Genomic DNA, 7,019 nt, shown 5'->3' with positions numbered 1-7,019 from the left:
GCCATGTTGTGAAAAGCATCTTGGCCTTGTTTCTGATCTGAAAGGAAATGTTTCCAGTCTCTCACCTTTGAGGATTATGTTTGGTTTGGGGTTTTCCTATATGGCTTTTATTAAGTAGAGGTAGTTTCTTTCTGTTCCTGTCTTGTTAAGTGTTGATATCATGAAAAAGTGTTGAATTTGGCCAAATGTGTTTCCTGCATCAATTCAGATGATCATGTGGGTTTCTTCATTCTGTTAATTTGGTGTATTGATTGATTTTTCTATGTTAAACCATCCTTACATTACAGGAATAAATCCCACTTAGTTATGTTGTATAGCCCTTTCAGTATGCTGGTGAATTCTGTTTGCTGTTGAGATTTTTAAGTGTTTCTGAAAGATAGTAGTCTCTAGTTTTCTTCTGTGTCTTTGTCTGGCTTTGGTTTCAGGGTTATGTTGATGTCACAGAAGGAGTTAGGAAGTATTCCCTGTTCTTCAATTATTTGGAAAAGTTTGAGAAGGATTGAGTATTGTTCTTTATTTTTTTTTTATTTTTTTTTATTTTTTATTTATTTCTAGGAGAGAGAGAGAGAGAGAGAGTGTGTGTGTGAGCAGGGGAGGGTCAGAGAGAGAGGGAGTCACAGACTGAAACAAGCTCCAGGCTCTGAGCCGGCAGTCAGCACAGAGCCCGACGCGGGGCTCGAACCCACGAACCGCAAGATCATGACCCAAGCGAAAGTCGGCCACTTAACCGACTAAGCCACCCAGGCGCCCCTGAGTATTGTTCTTTAAATGTCTGGTAAAATTCACCAGTGAAGCCATCAGGTCCAGGGTTCTCTTTGTTTTGACATTTTTTTATTAGTAATTTCCTTACTAGTTACAGATCTGTTCAGATTGTTTCTTCATGATTTTGTTTTGGTATGTTTTGTGTTTCTAAGAATTTGTCCATTTCATATGACTTTTCTAATTTTTGTGTGTTACCGTTGTTCTTTTTATTCTTTTATAATCCTTTTTAATTCTGTAATGTCAGTAGTATTGTCCCCACTTTCATTTCTGATTATTACTTTTGATTATTTGAGTCTTCTCTTTTTTTCTTAGTCCATCTAGCTAAATGTTTATCAATTTTGTTGATTTTTTTTCAATTCTTTTATTCTCTATCTCTTTATCATTTCCTTACTTCTGCCAGCTTCGGTTTAGTTTTCTCTTTTTAAAAAATTTGTTTATTTTCTTAAAGAGGAGGGGTAGAGAGTCAGGGACAGAGGGAATCCCAAGCATGCTCTGCACCATGAGCACAGAGTCTAGTGTGGGGCTTGAACTCCTAAACTATGAAATCATGACCCGAGCCAAAACCAAGAGTCAGGTACTTAACAGACTAAGCCATCCAAGCATCTGTGTTCTTTTTCTAGGTCTTTAAGTTGTAAATTTAGGTTGTTGGTTTGAGATCCCTTTTGTGTTTTAATGTAAGTGTTTATAGTTAGATTTACCATTTTTGCACTATTTTCATTGTATGTCATAAGTTTTGGTTATGTTATATCTTCATTTTCATTCACAGCTAAGTACTATTTAATTTCTCTTGTGATTTATTCTTTATCCACTGGTTGTTGAAAACTTTAATTTCCACAATTTTGTGAATTTTTCATTTTTTATGTTACTGATTTCTGTCTTCATCCCGCTGTGATTAGAGTAGATACTTTGTATGATGTCTACTTCTTTAAATTTTGAGACTTAATTTTGTTCATAACATAGGGACTATCCCAGAATATGCCCAATGGACACTTGAGGGAAAATGTGTATGCATTTGTTGTTGGGCACAGTGTTCTGTGTATATTAGATTTAGTTGGTTTATTATGTTAAGTCTTCTGCTTCCTTATGTTCTGTCTGGTGGTTTCATACATTATTGTGAGGGGTATTGATGTCTCCAACTATTATTATAGAACTGTTTCTTCCTTCAGGTCAGTTTTTGCTTCATATACTCTGATGATCTCTTATTAGGTGCATAGAGGTTTACAACTGTTTTATTTTGCTGTGTTGAACTGTTTATTAATATATAATGTCCTTCATTGTCTCTTGTAATTGTTTATTTAAACTCTATTTTGTCTGAGAAATAACAAGTGCTGGTAAGGATGTAGAGAAGAAGGAACCCTTGTGCACTGTTAGTAGGATTGTAAATTGGTGAAGCCATCATAGAAAATAGTATGGAAATACAAATCAAAACCACACTGAGATACCACCTTACGCCCATCAGAGTGGCTAAAATGAACAAATCAGAGAACTCTAGATGCTGGTGAGGATGTGGAGAAACAGGCACCCTCCTACACTGTTGGTTTTGCATATGATTAGCAACTACAAGGGTCTTTTGGATGTTTCTGTGGTTATACCAAACAAAACTGTGGCATACCGAATTGACCTCTAGATCCCTTTATATCGCTATTTCCTATTCCTGTAACATTCCATTTGCCTCACCATTTTTAGGATGAATTATCAGTTATTTAACTCTATAACAGTTATTTATCTAGATATTTATCTGTATAATGAACCAATAATTGGTTTTTGATAGCAATAGCAAGAGTTCTGAGGTAAGAGAAACAATTTGCAGTAAGAGTGGGTATTATTCACAACTCTCTTTCAGTAGGTCATTGGCAAAGTAATTAATGGTTTGTAGTTCTGAGTTCCCTTCAGAATTGCAAATGCAGTTGGCCTTTGAACAAGGGAGGGGTGTTTGGGGTTAGGGGTATTGACCCTGATGCAGTCAAAAATTCTCATATAACTTTTGACTCCCCCAGTACTTAACCATCAGCCTATTGTTGGCAAGAAGTCTTACTGATAACATAAACAGTCGACTAACACAAATTTTGTATGTTATATGTACTCTTATAATAAAGTATGTTAGAGGAAAGAAAATGTTATTAAAATCATAAGAGAAAGTACATTTGCAGCACTGTACTATATAAAAAAAAAATTGTGTGTAATTGGACCTGAGTAGTTCAAACCCATGATCAAAAGTCAACTGTGATGCATATACCATACTCTCTGCTTAGTGATTTTCTATGCAACAATAAACTGTTACATTTGAAGAGGTAATGGCAGTTTACAAAATTAAAAATATTTGATATATATTAATATGGCCTTCTGGAATTGAAATGTGACATATATAGCATGAGAACCAAAATATTTAAAACAACTTTTTTAATGTTTTTGTTTATTTCTGGGGGGGGGGCGCACAGCGTGAGCAGGGGAGGGTCAGAGAGAGAGGGAGACATAGAATCAGAAGCAGGCTCCAGGCTCTGAGCTAGCTGTCAGCACAGAGCCCGATGAAGGGCTCAAACCCATGAACCGTGAGATCATGACCTGAGCCGAAGTCAGCTGCTTAACCGACTAAGACACCTAAGTGCCCCAGGACCAAAATATTTTTAATATGCTTTCTTATATTTTAAGTTTTATTTTAATTGTTATAGCCATATTTCATGCATGCATTCATCCGTGATATATTTATTGAGTTATTTCTAATTTCCTGGCACTCTACTAGGTGATGTGGGAGGGAAAGTGAGTGGGATATAGACTATGCCTTCAAATACTCATGATTTTTCTAGAAAGACAATCTTATAAATAATTGGTTATGGTAGAAAGTGAAATAAAGAAGTTCCTACAAAAGTAATAGCAAAAAAATAATCAAAAAAGATCTGAAGACAAAAGTACATTCAATTGAGGTACTTAAAAAAGAGAAAGCACTGAATCATTTTATTAACTCATTAATACAAAATTATTATTTGATTGCATCAAGGGCATTGATTCATTTAAAAAGGCACAAATTTAAATTATATTTTTAAAATCCATTACTGTGGCATCACAAGGAAAAGCAATGTTAATACTTTCTATTTTCTCTTTTATTCCCTCATTATTTATTTATTTATTTATTTATTTTTATTTTTATTTATTTCTAGGGGAGAGAGATAGAGAGAGACAGGATGAGCAGAGGAGGGTCAGAGAGAGAGGGAGACACAGACTCTGAAACAGACTCCAGGCTCCGAGCTGGCAGCCAGCACAGAACCGGACGCGGGGCTCAAACCCACGAACCGCGAGATCATGACCCAAGCGAAAGTCGGACGCTCAACCGACCAAGCCACCCAGGCGCCCCTACCCCCTTATTTAAAACACCATCTTACAGTGAACAAATACTTAAGTTGACTTTTAAGAATATTAGCTCCAACTTTACATTTTAAAAAATGTAATGTGTATTCATTTTTGAGAGAGAGAGCGAGAAACAGAGCATGAGTAGAGGAGGGGCAGAGAGAGAGGGAGACATAGAATCTGAAGCAGGCTCCAGGCTCTGAGCTGTCAGTGTGTAGCTGCTCTGGAAAACAGTGTGGAGGTTCCTCAAAAAATTAACAGTAGAACTCCCCTATGACCCAGCAATAGCACTGCCAGGAATTTACCCAAGGGATGCAGGAGTGCTGATGCATAGGGGCACATGTACCCCAGTATTCATAGCAGCACTCTCAACAATAGCCAAATCATGGATAGAGCCTAAATGTCCATCAACGGATGAATGGATCAAAAAGATGTGATTTATCTATACAATGGAATACTACATGGCAATGAAAAAGAATAAAATCTGGCCATGTGTAATAACATGGATGGAACTCGAGGGTGTTCTGCTAGGTGAAATAAGTCAGGTGGTGAAGGACAGCTACCATGTTTTCACTCATGTGGAGCAGGAGAAACTTAACAGAGGACCATGGGGGAGGGGAAGGGGAAAAATTAGTTGCAGGGAGGCAAACCATAAGAGACTTAAATACTGAGAACAAACTGAGGGTTGATGGGGGTGGGGGAGAGGGGAAAATGGGTGATGGGCATGGAGGAGGGCACTTGGGATGAGCACTGGGTGTTATATGGAAACCAACTTGACAATAAACTATAAAAAAACAAAAACAAAAAAAACAGAGATGTGAGCTGAGGACATGGGCAACAAGAAATTAAATTAGCTCTATTTTGAGTGAAGATGGGAGGAGGTCTGGAGATCAGACAATTAGAGTTAGATGACATCAGCTACTTTAATGAGCTACCCTTAAAAATGTAAAGTTGGTAGGGGGTGCTTGGGTGGCTCAGTTGGTTGATCATCAGACTTTGGCTCAGGTCATGATCATTCAGTTTGTGGGTAACAAAATCTTTTAGAATGGCTTGTAACTCTAGGTGTGTAGGATTTTTTTCTTTCATTATTATCTGCCCCCAGCTGCCCCCCCTTTTGGGGGGGAGGTGATCACCTATTAGCTCCTGAGTGGTCCCTGCTGTGAGTGCTGACCACCCTTTATTAGGTGCTGCAGTCAGCCTCAGATGGGCTGGGGTCAGCATCCAGGAGACCAGTGATGGCAGCATCCTGATTTTGCAACAGTAGTTTGGAGGGGGAAGACTCTTAGTATGCTAATGGGCTGTGGCATTTAGGGTGCCCAGACACATTGACCAGGAGATTTGTGACCTTAAGTCAGCTGAGAAATGTCCTCAGGTATCTTGAGCGGATAAGAATGAAGTGCCCCTTTCCTTTGACAAAGATTCTGTCCTGGGAAGATGCTACTCAGGCTTTTCTAAACTTTCCAACCAGCTTAAGTTCTGAGTTCTCTGCACTGTCCAGTTTTAGCAAAAGTCCTGTTAAGTCAGTTCAACCAGAGTCCCCACCCTTGGTATCTGGTCAGGTTCCTCAGCCTCCACCATCCCCCAGGTGCTATCTGATCACCCTGGCCTGCCTCTAGCAAGAATCATGTGAGGTCCATTTAGCCCTGGTCAAGGACAGGCTGGGATCATACACACACTTCTGACGTTCCTTCTTACCAGACCTTATGGCGACTCCTGGAACCTTGTATGAACTCCCCCCATTCTCCAAAAGCTGGACTTTAACCTCTATCATAGCAGCTTTGAGTGACAGAGGGCTTGGTGGTCAGGCAGCAGGGACTGTGGAATGTGGATGAGTAGGGGGGTAGGGTGAGCACAAGCAGACACGGAAAGGTTTAGGGGTCAGAAGAGATGCAGGACCATGCATAGGCCAGGGAGGCACTGGGACATGCTGGGGTACAGCAGCCCTTCACTGTTGGCAGTAGTAAAAGCTATATAGTTTAGATCCTGCTTAATGGACACACGTTACCAGGGAGATATTACTGTTTTTTTTTTTAATTTTTAATGTTTTTTTATTTCTGAAAGAGAGAGACAGCGTGGGCAGGGGAGGGTCAGAGAGAGAGGGAGATACAGATTCCAAAGCAGGCTCCAGGCTCTGAGCTAGCTGTCGACACAGCCTGACTCTGGGCTCCAACCCACGAACTGTGAGATCATGACCAGAGCCAAAGTCAGACACTTAACCGACTGAGCCATGCAGGCACCCCAAGATATTACTGGGTTTGAGGAGCCTGTGAGGACTACAGAAAATGCCACCTCGACACAAGTGACAGCATATAGTTGTTAAAACATTAGCCATCCTCTCTAACTTGCACAGAGCAACTTTTAAAGCACACATTTGCCCTGCAAGCACTTTCACGTCTCTCTCCTAGGCCAGGACAAATCTGCAGGAATGCATGTCCTGGGATGGGGTGCCTCCTCCCCCTTTAGTGGAGTGGGGGGAGTGTCTTCCAGTGAAGGGATGATGCTGACTCTGCCCATTTGTGTTCGTGGGTGCACATATGTTTCTGTGTGTGCATACCTGAGGGATTGAGGGGTGTCTGGTTGTGATTGTGTGCATGACGGCACAAGGGCCTCTGTGTGACTGCTTGTCTCCAGCATGCCATAGACCTAAGGACATGCGCATATTTCATCACCTGTACTGGACCTGTGAGTACAATACCCACAAGTCACATGGGGCCATTTGAATTTAAATTTAGTTAAAATTAAATGAAATTTAAAATTTAGCTCCTCGGTCACACCAGCCACATTTCAAAGTGCTCAATCTATATATGGTAGTGGCTGCTGTATTGGACAGCACAGATATGGAACATTTTCATTACTACAGAAACTTCTACAGGACAGCCAAGCTCTAGAGTATATATTTGTGCACCCACGTGTTT

Source organism: Hyaena hyaena, unplaced genomic scaffold (genome assembly GCF_003009895.1).
Source record: "Hyaena hyaena isolate Hyena2069 unplaced genomic scaffold, ASM300989v1 scaffold_194, whole genome shotgun sequence".
Lineage (NCBI taxonomy): Eukaryota > Metazoa > Chordata > Mammalia > Carnivora > Hyaenidae > Hyaena > Hyaena hyaena.
Note: the sequence above shows the minus strand (reverse complement) of the source record.